The sequence below is a fragment of the Lolium rigidum genome, chromosome 2, assembly GCF_022539505.1.
Source record: "Lolium rigidum isolate FL_2022 chromosome 2, APGP_CSIRO_Lrig_0.1, whole genome shotgun sequence".
Lineage (NCBI taxonomy): Eukaryota > Viridiplantae > Streptophyta > Magnoliopsida > Poales > Poaceae > Lolium > Lolium rigidum.
In genome coordinates this window covers 38113933-38129579 of record NC_061509.1, presented here as the reverse complement: position 1 = coordinate 38129579, position 15647 = coordinate 38113933, and the positions used below count along the sequence as shown (strand labels likewise).

At 42.7% G+C, this 15647-nt stretch overlaps 3 non-coding genes and 1 pseudogene across 3 annotated transcripts; all 4 read right to left on the bottom strand.

Moving 5' to 3' along the window:
• Positions 1 to 12629: 12629 nt before the first annotated feature.
• On the bottom strand, positions 12630 to 12736 carry LOC124693818. Its single transcript, XR_007000273.1, has one exon. It is a non-coding gene; the product is annotated as a small nucleolar RNA Z118/Z121/Z120 (small nucleolar RNA).
• Positions 12737 to 13594: 858 nt separating this feature from the next.
• LOC124693871 lies at positions 13595 to 13687 on the bottom strand. The gene has a single exon (XR_007000317.1). It is a non-coding gene; the product is annotated as a small nucleolar RNA snR60/Z15/Z230/Z193/J17 (small nucleolar RNA).
• A 123-nt stretch (positions 13688 to 13810) lies between these two features.
• LOC124693816 lies at positions 13811 to 13918 on the bottom strand. The gene has a single exon (XR_007000271.1). It is a non-coding gene; the product is annotated as a small nucleolar RNA Z118/Z121/Z120 (small nucleolar RNA).
• A 137-nt stretch (positions 13919 to 14055) lies between these two features.
• LOC124693801 lies at positions 14056 to 14155 on the bottom strand (annotated as a pseudogene).
• Positions 14156 to 15647: the final 1492 nt, after the last annotated feature.

The following is a 15647-nucleotide window of genomic DNA, read 5'->3' as shown; positions in this document are numbered from 1 at the left end:
TCTCATTTGAGATTGAGGATATTTGTCCAAAACTGAAACTTCCACCATGGATCATGGCTTTAGTTAGCGGCCCAATGTTCTTCTCTAACAATATGCATGCTTAACCATAAGGTGGTAGATCTCTCTTACTTCGAGACAAGACGAACATGCATAGCAACTCACATGAAATTCAACAATGAATAATTGATGGCGTCCCCGAGTGAACATGGTTATCGCACAACAAGCAACTTAATAAGAGATAAAGTGCATAATTACATATTCAATACCACAATAGTTTTTAAGCTATTTGTCCCATGAGCTATATATTGCAAAGGTGAATGATGGAATTTTAAAGGTAGCACTCAAGCAATTTACTTTGGAATGGCAGAAAATACCATGTAATAGGTAGGTATGGTGGACACAAATGGCATAGTGGTTGGCTCAAGTATTTTGGATGCATGAGAAGTATTCCCTCTCGATACAAGGTTTAGGCTAGCAAGGTTTATTTGAAACAAACACAAGGATGAACCGGTGCAGCAAAACTCACATAAAAGACATATTGAAAACATTATAAGACTCTACACCGTCTTCCTTGTTGTTCAAACTCAATACTAGAAATTATCTAGACCTTAGAAAAACCAAATATGCAAACCAAATTTTAGCATGCTCTATGTATTTCTTCATTAATGGGTGCAAAGCATATGATGCAAGAGCTTAAACATGAGCACAACAATTGCCAAGTATCACATTACCCAAGACATTTATAGCAATTACTACATGTATCATTTTCCAATTCCAACCATATAACAATTTAACGAAGGAGAAACTTCGCCATGAATACTATGAGTAGAAACCAAGGACATACTTGTCCATATGCTACAGCGGAGCGTGTCTCTCTCCCATAAAGTGAATGCTAGGATTCATTTTATTCAAACAAAACAAAAACAAAAACAAACCGACGCTCCAAGCAAAGCACATAAGATGTGATGGAATAAAAATATAGTTTCAGGGGAGGAACCTGATAATGTTGTCGATGAAGAAGGGGATGCCTTGGGCATCCCCAAGCTTAGACGCTTGAGTCTTCTTAGTATATGCAGGGGTGAACCACCGGGGCATCCCCAAGCTTAGAGCTTTCACTCTCCTTGATCATGTTGCATCATACTCCTCTCTTGATCCTTGAAAACTTCCTCCACACCAAACTCGAAACAACTTATTAGAGGGTTAGTGCACAATAAAAATTAATATATTCAGAGGTGACACAATCATTCTTAACACTTCTGGACATTGCATAATGCTACTGGACATTAGTGGATCAAAGAAATTCATCCAACATAGCAAAAGAGGCAATGCGAAATAAAAGGCAGAATCTGTCAAAACAGAACAGTTTGTATTGACGAATTTTAAAATGGCACCAGACTTGCTCAAATGAAAATGCTCAAATTGAATGAAAGTTGCGTACATATCTGAGGATCATGCACGTAAATTGGCTTAATTTTCTGAGTTACCTACAGGGAGGTGGACCCAAATTCGTGACAGCAAAGAAATCTGGAACTGCGCAGTAATCCAAATCTAGTACTTACTTTTCTATCAACGGCTTAACTTGGCACAATAAAACACTAAACTAAGATAAGGAGAGGTTACTACAGTAGTAAACAACTTCCAAGACACAAAATAAAAAGAAAGTACTGTAGGTAAAACATGGGTTGTCTCCCATAAGCGCTTTTCTTTAACGCCTTTCAGCTAGGCGCAGAAAGTGTGTATCAAATATTATCAAGAGACGAAGCATCAACATCAATAGGTACCTTAGATGCTCCATTATCTATAGCGGTATTAAGAGCTTTGTCAATTTTAGGCCTATAATAGTTTTTTGATTTAGGCACCTTAGAGACATACATGAACTTTTGCTCCTTACCCACATAAGCTTTCTCCCTATAATTAAGAGAAGAAAAAGTTGAACCCAAAATTCCCATAGCTTCTTCAAGTTTATTTATCCTATGGGTTTGATTATCATGAGTAGCACAAGTTTCTAAGATAGAAATTCTCTCATTAATTCCTCCTAGAGATTCATCAAGTTTATTAGTGCTATTAAATAGTATTCCCAATTTAGTTTCAATACTTGGGAGATTTTGCTCTATGGTCTCCATCTTTTTCATAATATCTTCAAGAGAGATTTCAGTTTTAACTTCATTAACTGGTGGTTTTCCAAATAGACTCTCAATAATGCAACTAGCTTCTAAGGCAAGAGTGCCTAGGAAATTACCTCCCGCGAGACAATCAAGAACATACCTATTCCAGCTAGAGATACCAACATAAAAATTTCTGAGTAGAATAATAGTGGAGTGTTTCTTAGTGCACCTATTATGAGCATCACTAATTCTATACCAAGCATCTTTTAAACATTCTCCTCCTTGTTGCTTAAACGAACGAACTTCAACTTCAGGATTGCTCATTTTAACAATAGTAAATAAAGTAAACTAGATAAAGTAAATGCAAGAAAACTAATTTTTTCGTGTTTTTGATATAGCAAACAAGATAGTAAATAAAGTAAAACTAGCAACTAATTTTTTTTTGTATTTTAATTTAGTGCAGCAAACAAAGTAGTAAATAAAACTAAGCAAGACAAAAACAAAGTAAAGAGATTGAGAAGTGGAGACTCCCCTTGCAGCGTGTCTTGATCTCCCCGGCAACGGCGCCAGAAATTTAGCTTGATGACGCGTAAAGCACACGCTCGTTGGGAACCCCAAGTGGAAGGTGTGATGCGTACAGCAGCAAGTTTCCCTCGGTAAGAAACCAAGGTTTATCGAACCAGTAGGAGTCAAGAAGCACGTTGAAGGTTGATGGCGGCGAGATGTAGTGCGGCGCAACACCGGGGATTCCGGCGCCAACGTGGAACCTGCACAACACAACCAAAGTACTTTGCCCCAACGAAACGAGTGAGGTTGTCAATCTCACCGGCTTGCTGTAATAAAGGATTAACCGTATTGTGTGGAAGATGATTGTTTGCGAGAAAACAGTAGAACAGTATTGCAGTAGATTGTATTTCAGTAAAGAGAATTGGACCGGGGTCCACAGTTCACTAGAGGTGTCTCTCCCATAAGATAAACAGCATGTTGGGTGAACAAATTACAGTTGGGCAATTGACAAATAAAGAGAGCATAACCATGCACATACATATCATGATGAGTATAGTGAGATTTAATTGGGCATTACGACAAAGTAAATAGACCGCCATCCAACTGCATCTATGCCTAAAAAGTCCACCTTCAGGTTATCATCCGAACCCCTTCCAGTATTAAGTTGCTAACAACAGACAATTGCATTAAGTATTGCACGTAATGTAATCAATAACTACATCCTTAGACATAGCATCAATGTTTTATCCCTAGTGGCAACAGCACATCCATAACCTTAGTGGTTCTTGTCACTCCTCCAGATTCACGGAGGCATGAACCCACTATCGAGCATAAATACTCCCTCTTGGAGTTACTAGCATCAACTTGGCCAGAGCATCTACTAATAACGGAGAGCATGCAAGATCATAAACAACACATAGATATAACTTTGATAATCAACATAACAAGTATTCTCTATTCATCGGATCCCAACAAACGCAACATATAGAATTACGGATAGATGATCTTGATCATGTTAGGCAGCTCACAAGATCCGACAATGATAGCACAATGGGGAGAAGACAACCATCTAGCTACTGCTATGGACCCATAGTCCAGGGGTAGACTACTCACACATCACTCCGGAGGCGACCATGGCGGCGTAGAGTCCTCCGGGAGATGAATCCCCTCTCCGGCAGGGTGCCGGAGGCGATCTCCTGGATCCCCCGAGATGGGATCGGCGGCGGCGGCGTCTCAGTAAGGTTTTCCGTATCGTGGCTCTCGGTACTGGGGGTTTCGTCACGGAGGCTTTAAGTAGGCGGAAGGGCAAGTCAGGAGGGGGCACAGGGGCCCCACACCATAGGCCGGCGCGGCCAGGGGGTGGGCCGCGCCGCCCTAGGGTTTGGCCACCCTGTGGCCCCACTTCGTTGACTCTTCGGTCTTCTGGAAGCTTCGTGGGAAAATAGGACCCTGGGCGTTGATTTCGTCCAATTCCGAGAATATTTCGTTACTAGGATTTCGAAACCAAAAACAAGACAGCAACGAATCGGCACTTCAAGCATCTTGTTAATAGGTTAGTTCCAGAAAATGCACGAATATGACATAAAGTGTGCATAAAACATGTAGATAACATCAATAATGTGGCATGGAACATAAGAAATTATCGATACGTTGGAGACGTATCAGGTATCTGGTCGCCGCCGCTCCATGGCACCACCATCGACCAGGCCGATGCGGATCGCCGCTGCCGGCGACGCGAAACCGCGCCCCCACGCCTATCGCAGTTGAGGAAGTCCGCCGCCGCCGCTACGCCACCAGGGTTTGCCCGGCGGCGCCTCAGGCGATGGCGGTGGGAGGGAGGGAATCTGCTGGGGGTCGCCCGACACAGCGCGGCATCGTCGAGCGGGTTGTGTGGAGTGTGAAAAGCCTTCCCCCTTTGGTATCGGTTCCTTACGAACCGGTACTAAAGGTGCTTCCACGTGGGCACGGAGGAACCCGCGGGGCTGGAGACCTTTGGTAACACGAACCAGTACTAAGGGTACCGGTGCCATTCTTTATATCAATGTTTTATCTATTTTTCACACCCTCTTTTTATCTATTTTTTCGAATTATTTTCCACTCCCTATTTTTATTTGTTTTTTTAGAATTTCTAATATTTTAGTTATTTGACAAGTTTAGTCTCTAACTACACTTATCTCTAGTCAAATTACTTACTCGTGGTCAAACTTCCAGCTCGGTCACCCATCCTTCCATTACTCTAGCACTAGCACGTTTAACTTCCGAGTTCCTTCCCATCTCACTTCCAAGTGCTTCGCGCACATGTTATTGATAGTAGTATCATATCAATTCCATTAACATGTTGGTCACGATATCACACTTCTTTATTGTTTGAATTCCAAATTATTATTTTAATAAAAAAGTAAAGTCAAAATAATATTGAATAAATAAATAAATAATAATTATTTTAATTATTTTTACTTTTAAAAAATATTTTAAATTTTAATTTTTTTTGCAAAATCTAGAACTTGAAAATTTGTAAATCTCTAACCTTTATGGTTAAGTAATAGTAATCTTTATGCAGGAAGGAATTACTCATTTAAATTTTAAAAATAAAAATATATAAAATCCCGAATTTCTAGCGAAAACTAAAATGTTCCTGCTTTCATATTTCTATTTGGAATTTTGAGAATCGGATGTAACTTTTTCCCACGGTCATTTTGTATATTATATGTTTTTTCGACGATCGTATGCAAAAGTTAATTATTTAACCTTTTTCTAAAAAAATTATGCAAAAAAGTCAAAATTCAAATTTCTTAAGGCGATCCGGGGGGGGGGTGGTGGAGGTGGTTGCCGGCACCCTGGGCAATGAAACCGGTTTTAATGCAGACGAAAGCCCAGTTTTTACTAGTGGGAATGCACATAGCCATTTGGCATGAGTACTAAGAATTTTAATCTTAATTAAGATTAAAGTATATACCTTAAAATAAATTACATGAGTACCAGAATCAGCCTGGACCTTAAGTATAAATAGGTACCTAAATTCGCTTCCGTGAGGATTTGAACTCAGATATTGGGTTTGTACATCCACTCCCCAACCAGTTGAGCTAGGCTCACTTCCTACGAACACACATGTGTTACCGAATTAGCAAGGATGCAAAGCCAGTGTCACTATTATTCCAAAAAATATTATCAGAGAATAAACCGAGTGAACAAGTAGGTTCTCGTACATGTACCAAACGAACTAACGAACAATAATGATCAGCATACTGGGGAAAAAATGACTTCAGTTCTAAATAACAAAGTCTGGTTACAGCAATCGTGCAATAAGAGTTAACAAACACAGAGTCTGTCCAACACCAGGGCTTTCGTACTAATTTAGAAGTTGACAGAGAAAAATTACAGTAAAAGTTGATTTTATAAAATCAACCAAACCTCCGACCATCGACTAAACAGAGTAGCTACAGCAAAAGATGGATACTCCACATCTACTTGCATCAAATACAAAGGTACATGCCCAGCGGCTACATGGACTAAACATCGGCGTTGCAGCTTGAGGAAACGTCGCTATTCAGTAAGAAACGCATCCAGCCTGACAAGGTAGCACCGTACACGACCTCTACGACATACGACTCTAAACAAACAGTATGCTACATTCATGTTAGATGGGATTAACGATTCCTACTAAGCAAAACACACTACATCGCCCAAAACCTCCTATTCCTATGTAAACCAATGTCCACTGCGGGCGGATCCCGGAACCTAGCTCGGGCTGCACATTCTAATCAGATAACCGATATCACAAGCGCGCAATATAGTACCATCGGAGGGGAAATTTGTTGCAAATGGTGAAGGTGTGTTCCCATCGAATCTGGGGAGCGGGGAGAGCTTAAGGGTTCGCGGAAGATGGGGGAGGTGTGACACTAAATCTGCCGTTGATGTGCTGCGGAGGAAGCACTGACCCCATGCTTTATGCTAAGTAGCTGCTGGCAATGTTGATGTGGCTTTAAGAAGCCAATCTACCATATTTCCCTCGCAACTAACATGGTAAGAGAGATCCTGGTTTGGTGTTGTGTCTAGGATTCGTGGTGCCTTATTACAGTGAACCTGGCGTACTGGGTGTGCGTCCCAAAGGGTGGGGATGGCGCGCGACGACTGGCGGGACAAAGAGACGGCAGGGCGGGGCTGGTTTCATTTGGGGGCAGGGCTGATTCGATCCGAGCGGCAATGACTAGTCAAGTGCGGCCATTAGCAATGGCGCACCTTATAGGGGCGCGCCACAGCTGTGGGTAGTAATGGCGCACCTACTGAGATGTGCCATACCTAGATTTGTTTTCACGTTAAAAGATTGGGGCGTGGAAGGTTGGCCTAGTGGCTGCCTTCCGGATCTTCCCAAAACTAGACATGCTAGGTTCCAATCCTAGCTGCCCTCGTTTTTTCATTTAAACTTTATTTTATATCAGAATACACCAAAATGAAAAAATATTTTGTATTTAAAAATTATTTTAAACATGTATAAATATCATAATACTGTAAAATGAACAAGCACAAATAATTATAATTACATACTATAATTAAAATAATATTTAAACATGTAATAAATATCAGAATACTCCAAAATGAAAAAATTAAACTTTAGGCTAGGTTCGAATCCTGGTTGCCCCACCTTTTTTATTTAAAATTTATTTTAAACATGTAATAAATATCAGGATACTCTAAAATAAAAAAATATTTTATTTACAATTTATTTTAAACATGTAATAAATATCAAAATACTATAAAATTTAAAGGTAGAAATAATTATAGTTACATACTATATTTAAAATAATATTTGAACATGTAATACATGTCAGAATACTCCAAAATTATAACAAAAATATTTAAAATTTATTTTAAAATGTAATAAATATCAGAATACAATAAAATGAAAAGGCACAAACAATTATAAATTTCATAATATATTTAAAATAATATGTAGATTAACAATATGCTATCTAATCATACAAAAATGATACATAATAATATGTCGTGATTCGAACTTTGGCTATCTTTTCATAATTATTTTGCCCTTCTTTCTCGCGGTTAAATGTTTTAGTCCCAGAATCACTTGAGTCCTTGACTACTTCTCTTGAACAGACGACCTTTATTAGGTACGGTGGTCCTACTTCTCGTGGTGTATGGTGCTTCATCATCATCGTCATCTCCCATCTCCGGGTCGTCGTACTGGTCGACGTCTTGCTTGTTGGCGGCTCCATCCATTCCGATGATGCTCCTATTTCCTCTACTGATGGCAACACGACTGGGCTTTGGCGGGTCGGTAATGAAGAAGCATTGGTCCACTTGGCAAGCCAGTACCCATGGTTAGTTTTTCGCGATGACGTTTGCATCAGCGGTGTTGGATTTGTCTTCAGGTATAACCATGATGATGAAATAGCAGTCTTCTTGTACGACGACGCTCTTGGCCTACCTGACACGGAACATCGGCACCTTCTCTTCGGCGTATGTCAACTTCCAAATCTTCTCGATCCTTCTGTAGTATCTGTTCTTGACGTCACCGGTGTAGGATTCCATCGTTACTATGAAGTTCTGATAATCGCTCTTTATATCATTTTCCTTGATGTAGAATGTGTGGCCGTTGATATCGTACGCCTGATAGATCATCAGTTTGTGTCCGGCACCCTGTGACAAGGTGAGTATAAGTTTTTCTTTCGGAGAAAAATCCTCATCTAAAAGGTACGACATAAGCTTGTACTTTAAACAACACGTGAAACATGAGTTGTGCTCTTTTATTATATCTTCCTCCGTCCTCCGTTGACCTCGTTCATTGTACGTCTTCGCAATAAAGGTTTTGTGCTCTACCACTCAAGAATCGACCACGTCTATGTATTTTAGCGCGACTAGATTTTCTCTTTCAAAGTTGGCGAGTCGACCCTTGAAGTCGACCTACATTGCGTGGCAAACACCCCCTTAGTGATGTACATCTATAAACATACGGTATGCTGCATTCAAGTCCAATCGGACTAACTATTCCTACTAAGCAAAGCACGCTACATGGCCTGAGACCTCCCATTCCTATGTAAACCAATGTCCACTACGGTCCCCGAACCTAGCTCGGATAACCGAGATAACGAGCAAGCAATGCAGTACCATCAGAGGAGAAATTTGTTGCAAATGGTAAAGGTCTGTGCCCATCGGATCTGGGGAACGGGAAGAGCTTAAGGGTTCGTGGAAGATGGGGGAGGTGGGACACTCTATATCTAGCGTGGATGCACCGCGGAGGAAGCACTAGTGCCGAACTTTATACTAATGTTGATGTGGCTTTAAGAACCCAACCAGCCATACTTTGCTCGGAATAAATATGCCAAGAGAGATCTCCTTTTGCTGTCATGTCTAGGATATGTGGTGCCTTAGTAAAGTGAACCACCAGCTCTTCACTCTGGCGTACTGGCGTGTGCGTCCTAGAGGCTAGGTGTTGGATTGCAGTTGCACCATATATGTCACACCAGTATCATCTGAAGATGCGGGCGACAATTTAGAATGTGTGCGCCACAAGTTGAGAGCAAGAGATGAGTAGGCTGTGGGCTCGTTTCCTGCGTAGGCCGCTCGTGGCCTATTTTCGTGCGCTATGTAGTCCTTCAAAGCGTGTTATCGAGGAAGTATGCTGTTTCACTGAAATGGAGACGTGGCCTAGCGTGTGTCTCTCCCACTTTCCATTCTGCGAGTACCCATCTCTTGCTTGCTTTCCCTCATCCTAAGTTCCAGTTCTTCTTTCTCGTTATGCAATTTGGATCCAAATCAGGACCAGTTTGTCATAATGGACCAATTGCGAATAGAACACCGACATCCAAATATGAGATGCGCTGCCACCGGAATTTGAAGTTGTTTGCATTGTGTGTGCCTGCCAAACTCTGAACCGATGAAAGAACTAAACCATTGGAATGAGTTTGCAAGACCCTAGAAAATAATTGAACTCTATGCGCTTGGCACACACAAGGGGTCATACAACCAGAAACAGTGGTGCCTTGCCTGTAGCTCAATCAAAAAACATTTGCAAGGGCAACTCGGACAAACAGACAAACGCTCGCCAGAATGTTTTCAAAGACGGGAAAAGTGCGGCCGAGCACCTGCACAAGGCGCACGCGTATCGTTGGCGTCCATTTCTTCTAGAGATAGGAGACCTGGATCTCACGTGCGCAGATGTTTTAGCAGCATGCACGAAATTAGTACTGCAGCGTCTGCTAACTATCTCTAGGCTCAGGTCCTGCAGTATGGGGGTTGACTTGCCTCTTCCTTTGTCTTATACCGGCATCTCCTATCCCTCCGTGTCTCCATCACAGTGTTCGCCTCTGAAGCTTTTGATTCCAGCCATACGAAAGGTGTAAAGGAGGGAGTCCATGTGGATGCCTGGCTGCCACGTCAAGGATCGAAATAGTAAAAAAATCAGTCTGGTAAAAAAATTCACAGCATGAGCAGTACACATGCAGACAAAATTCACAGCAGATGAGCAGTGGCCTATGCGGCTTATCAGGCTGCCGCTTAGTTTGCAGAGTTGATCAATCGGCCGGTCTGGTGACGCGCTCCAGGACAACTCACATCCCAAGAGACCACGCAAAGTGTGGATGGTTTAGATAGGCGTGCGCAGCGCGCACCTGCGCCAAAAAACCACTCTCAAGCTTTCAAAGACAAAGGAAGAATGGATAATTTGGGGTCTGCACAACATATTACATATGTTATCTGATTGTCAAAAACTGGTTAAACTGATGTGGTCAAATTCTGAGATTGTACAGATGGCTGTTTGTTAGCAAGAACCAACAAGGAATGACTTCCAGGTAAATGCAACACCTGGAACCATGTCAACAGAAGAAATGACAAAATGGCTCTCAAGTAGTTCTACCACCCATCTGAAGCAGTTCTTTTATCACGGTTCTACTATGCTGAGTTATAACATTGTTTCATTTCCATCAGCAGGCCCATTTGACGAGGAAACCAGGAACCCGTCCACTCACCGTGCTCAGCACAGGCCGATCTCGATCGCGGTGCCCCTCCAGGTCTGGTCGACGGGGTTGTATATGCCAGCAAAGTACATTCTGTTCCAGGCAGCCTTGTGCATGGTTACGACCTCACCATGCATCCAAGGCTACGAATTTAACTAGGTCGCCTCCGGGGGTGAGCACCGGAATTAGGCAACTTGTGTGTCGAAACTCGATACAAGGACACCGGTTACATAAAGCATGTCGTTCAGAGCTGCGGAAACAAAATAACACCTGAAATCAAAGAAGTATTGTGCATGTGAGTGGTCCATCCATAGCCACAAGAATGCTACACGACATATGCAACAGAGAATACAGAAAAATGTAGCAGCTGAATTATGCAAGTAGGAACACCAAGTAGTAGGCATGCGGGCTGCTCTGCTCCAGAAATTTGAAGAAGCATCGTAACAGTATACTTCATCATTAACAATCCTTTAGCCAAGTAAAACCACCCTAGAGGAATAACCTCCTGTCTTACGTCTCTGTGGAAATGCCTTCACGCGCTGACCATGAAAGTTCCATAACTTGGATGACTTTCAAGGTACGAGTTGGAAAGAAGTCCACATAACCCCCCTAAGTATTGTGTTTGGGACACTAACCATCCCTAACTATTAAATGGGACAAATCACCCCCCTAACTATGGAATACCGGGCAACTCACCCCCTCAATCCGGATTAGGCTGTTTTGGGATGAGATTGGCTGTTTTGACAGTTGTTTGATCCGGTCACACATGGTCCAGTCGAACCAAATACTAGAACAGTTTGTTCTGGTCCTCTCCCCCGACCCGTGTGCTCTGCAGTCCGGGCTGCTCCTCTCTCTGCCGCGCTTCGCTTCTCTCTCCATTGGCGCAGACGTCAAATCCGATGATCGGCGGTTAGGCATGGTCTGGGTGAGTTCTGATCCGCTCCTATGTCCCGCACAGCGCCGCTCTGCTCCGCTCCTCTCTCCACCGCGCTGCTCCTCTCTCCCGGCAACGCAGGCGAGGTCCAGTCCGATGATCGGCAGCTCTAATTGAAGACTCGAGGTCGGTTCTCGAATCAGTGCAGGTTTGTTCAATTTTTCACCCGAAGGAGCTACCCATTTCCCTCTTTGTGTGGAGGATGGACTCGAGGACGGATGGACAGAAAAGGCTGGGTTTTTGTTTTGATATTTCTTCAGTACATGTAGGCTGCCGTGTGAGTGTTAGCTGGGCTACTACGTCTAATAGAGATGATGCAGTACTGAATCAGTTAGGGAAATCAGTTAGCTGGGCTACTACGTCCATTTTTGTTTCAGCAAATGAGAGCTCGAAGCGATGTGCTTTGTTTGTCAATCTGGAACCTTGCATCGATCGTTGAAGCTTCAGTACAAGCTTCCTCCAATCGCTGAAGCCTACTGGACAACACCACGGAGCAGCGATCGCTCGAAGCTCCACCCTCTCTGCTGATCTGATCAATCGAGGTCAGAGCGACGGCGGACGCGCATCTGCTCGAGTCGGGAGGATCTCCACCCTCTCTGATTCCTCTTCAATCGGGAACGAATCGGGGAGGAGCTCCAATCTCACTGAATCGGGGACGGCCGCGGTGGATGCAACCTCTCTGAGCTCGGCAAGATCGATTGGAACACGGCGCAGCAGCGACGCGGAACGGGCAGAGCGGCGGCGCAACGGCGGGCAGAGTGGCGACGCAGGACGGGCAGAGCGGCGACTCGGAGCGCGAGAGGAGATTTTGGTGTAGCTATACTCTTAAAACCACCGTCCACGTGGACCAAACAGCTCTCAAAACAGCTAAATCCGGTTTTGAGGGGTTGGAGGGGGTAAGTTGCCCGGTATTCCATAGTTAGGGGGGTGATTTGTCCTATTTAATAGTTAGAGGGGGTTAGTGTCCCAAACACAATACTTAGGGGGGTTATGTGGACTTCTTTCGTACGAGTTGTAGGGTCAGGAGAAAGGGTTGTAGCCTGTAGCCCTACATGTCACATATACCTAGGACTCATCCAAGCTATTCACTGCATAACAATGCCTTCCATCTCCGTCTTTCTCAGAATATTAGATCAGTTTTGGATGCACAATCAAGGAAGAAGCACTTATTCAAGGGCCGTCTTTCTCAGATACAGATGACTTGTTCATCACAAACAAGCTGAACAAAATAAAAACTCTCAAAGAGACAAGTGTTGAGTAAGTTTAACAGCATTATAATGAGCTGGTGAATGCTATGAGGCCTATTGTTCTTTGAAGTTGGATAACATGAAAATGTGAAATCATGATAGCAGTATTTTTCACACATTTCCTAAGAATATTTGATCAGTTTTGTGTGTATAATCAAGGAAGGCCTACTTTTCAAGGAACAAATTTTCAGATACCGTCCTTTTGGTTAATGTCAGCAAACTGGCAGGAAAGAAATGAAAACAAGTCTGACAATATTAACTGAATCAGCAGAAAACAAATCTCCATGGAAATTAATTTGCACTGATATGTAAGGTTCTTTGAGTCAGAGATTATGAAACAAAAAGATGTGTTTTACGGTTTTCTCAGAATATTTTGATCACTTTTGGATGTATAATCAACGAAAGAGCTTTCAAGAGCCAGCTTCCTCAGATACCGCGCGTCTTTATGATTTCTGTCACAGCAAACAAGCAGCAAATAAGTACGGAAGACCAGGACTGGTTACTCGTTCTTGAACAAGTTAACAGTATTGGAATGGAACCCAGAGAACACAATAACGTCTACTTCTTCTGTTAAGTTGGAGAGCATAAACATATACACTATTAAATTATATTAGCAGATTCAATTGTTTACGCCTACTTGCTCTGAATAGCAGATCAGTTTAGGATGTGTAACAATAGCAAACGAGCACTGAAAAGTAAAATCCTGAAAATCTATGAAGGAACTATTTGTTGACTTAGAAAATAATAATGCTTCACGAAGTGATAGTGTGTACTGAAAAACAAATCAAAGGGATGACAAAATTGTTTGATTCTCCAGAGAAGATTTGGTGTGATGGCGGTCAGATAGGAGCGAAAGACTATTTTGTTCAAGTAATCACAGTTTGATCATCTAAACTATGCACTTGTGATCATCATTCGACCTGACAAATCGATTGCCCCAGAGAAAAACAACCTAGTGAAGGCAACGAGTTTATCATTATTCAATAGTTTTATAAATAGGCAGGAGCATGCCAAGAACCCCAGAAGCTGTTCGTTCCAAATTGTACTTATTTGCTCAGAAAATATGATAATTGAGGATGTATAATCAATGAGGGAGCGCCTTTTCAAGAGCTACCTTACTCGGATACTGTCCTTGTTAATTCATCAGAGTAACCAAGGTGGTTGCTCTTAATTTCAAGCTACCTTACTCGAGATGTATAATTTCAAGAAAGATAACATGATAGAAAAAGATGGCAGCCTACTCTAAAGCATGAAGAGCATGTGATTTGATTTTCATTTCAGAAAAAAGCATGTGTTTACTCAGAGTATATGACCAGTTAAGGATGTGTAATCAATGAAGGAGGAAGAGCAACCTTTCTCAGATACCGTCCTTATGATTCATCACAGCAAGCAGGTACTTGTGCTCACTATTTTAAGTTAGGTAACATGACAAAAAAGAAAGACAGAAGTCTGCTCTAAAAGAACCAAAAAATTAGTGAATTCATTTTAATCATGTGTTTGTTCAAAATATATGATCAGTTTATGATGTGTAATCAAGGAGGGGTGAACCTTACTTGGAAACTGTCCTTGTGATTCGTCAAAGCAAATAACCAGCAGATAGGGGTACCTTTATTAACCCATGAACCAAGTGAATGATGCGGCCCAAAGAAGTAAAAGACTTGTAATCAAAAAGCGCAAACAACATGTAGATTGCTGTCAGATTAAGATGTTCATGTTTGCTCAGATTGTATGATCAGATTAGGATGACCCTCGGCCGTATCACAGCTACACCGAGGGCCAGGTCTACGCCGTTGACACAAGTAGCTCTACCGAGGTGGATCTTTCCCGAGGAGCTATGCCGAGGGCTGCCCTCGGAGTAGCCTACGCCGACGGCCCAATATGGCTACGTTGAGAGTTTCCGGTCGTCGGCCTAGCGAGCCATTCTTGTAATGTCAGAATGTATGATCAGATTAGCATGCATAATCAAGGAAATAGACCTTTCTCATATAGCGGGGCGAAAGCCTATTTCGAGGATGTTGCTATATTAATATAGCGGGGCGAAAGCCTATTTCGAGGAGATACCGTCCTTGTGATTCATCACAGCAAACCAACCAAAACAAAAGCAATCCTTGCAATGTGTGGAACACACATCACATAAAAAATGAACACAGTTCGGTTTACACATTATAAAAAAATGTGTTTGGCCAGATATTAGTCTCAGATTGGCATGTATAATCACGCAAGGTGTAGACCTATCGTTGAGATACCATACTTGCAATAATCATCAAGGCATGCTATAAATATCAATCCCAAAGCTCAGCGGCCAAATCGACTAAACATCAACGAAAGAACTCCGGACAGATAGAGGCGGCTATTCCGTAGCAAAATGACTGCGTACTAGCTTTTTGCAAACATCTAATGATTCCCTCTAAGCAAAGGACGCTACATTGCCTGAGACCTCCCACCCCCAAATCCGCGTCCAGTGCGGTCGAAGCCGCCGAAACGAGCTTGGGTAACACATTCTAACCGGATCAACCAGGTCATAAGGGCGTAATGCAGTAGCATCGGAGTGGAAAACAATCGCACATTGTGAAGATGCGTGCCCATCATCTAATCTTAGGGGATTCGAGCTGTGGTCTGTGGAACGGGAATGGATCGAGTAGGACTGGTGGCGATAGGGAGGTTGAACTGGGAAGGCGGGGATCGGCCGCGGGGCGGGGAAGGCAGTGGCTCTCACAGTCTCACGACAAGGCCCAAGCGCTTGCTTATATGCCCATGGTGCCGCCTCACACTTTAAGTACTAACGCCAAACGTTGACGTGCTGCTTTAAAACCAACCCCCTCTCGTTCGCTTCCATAACTGCCACGCAACACACGCTCCATGTGCTCCGTTAACATTTTTTGTT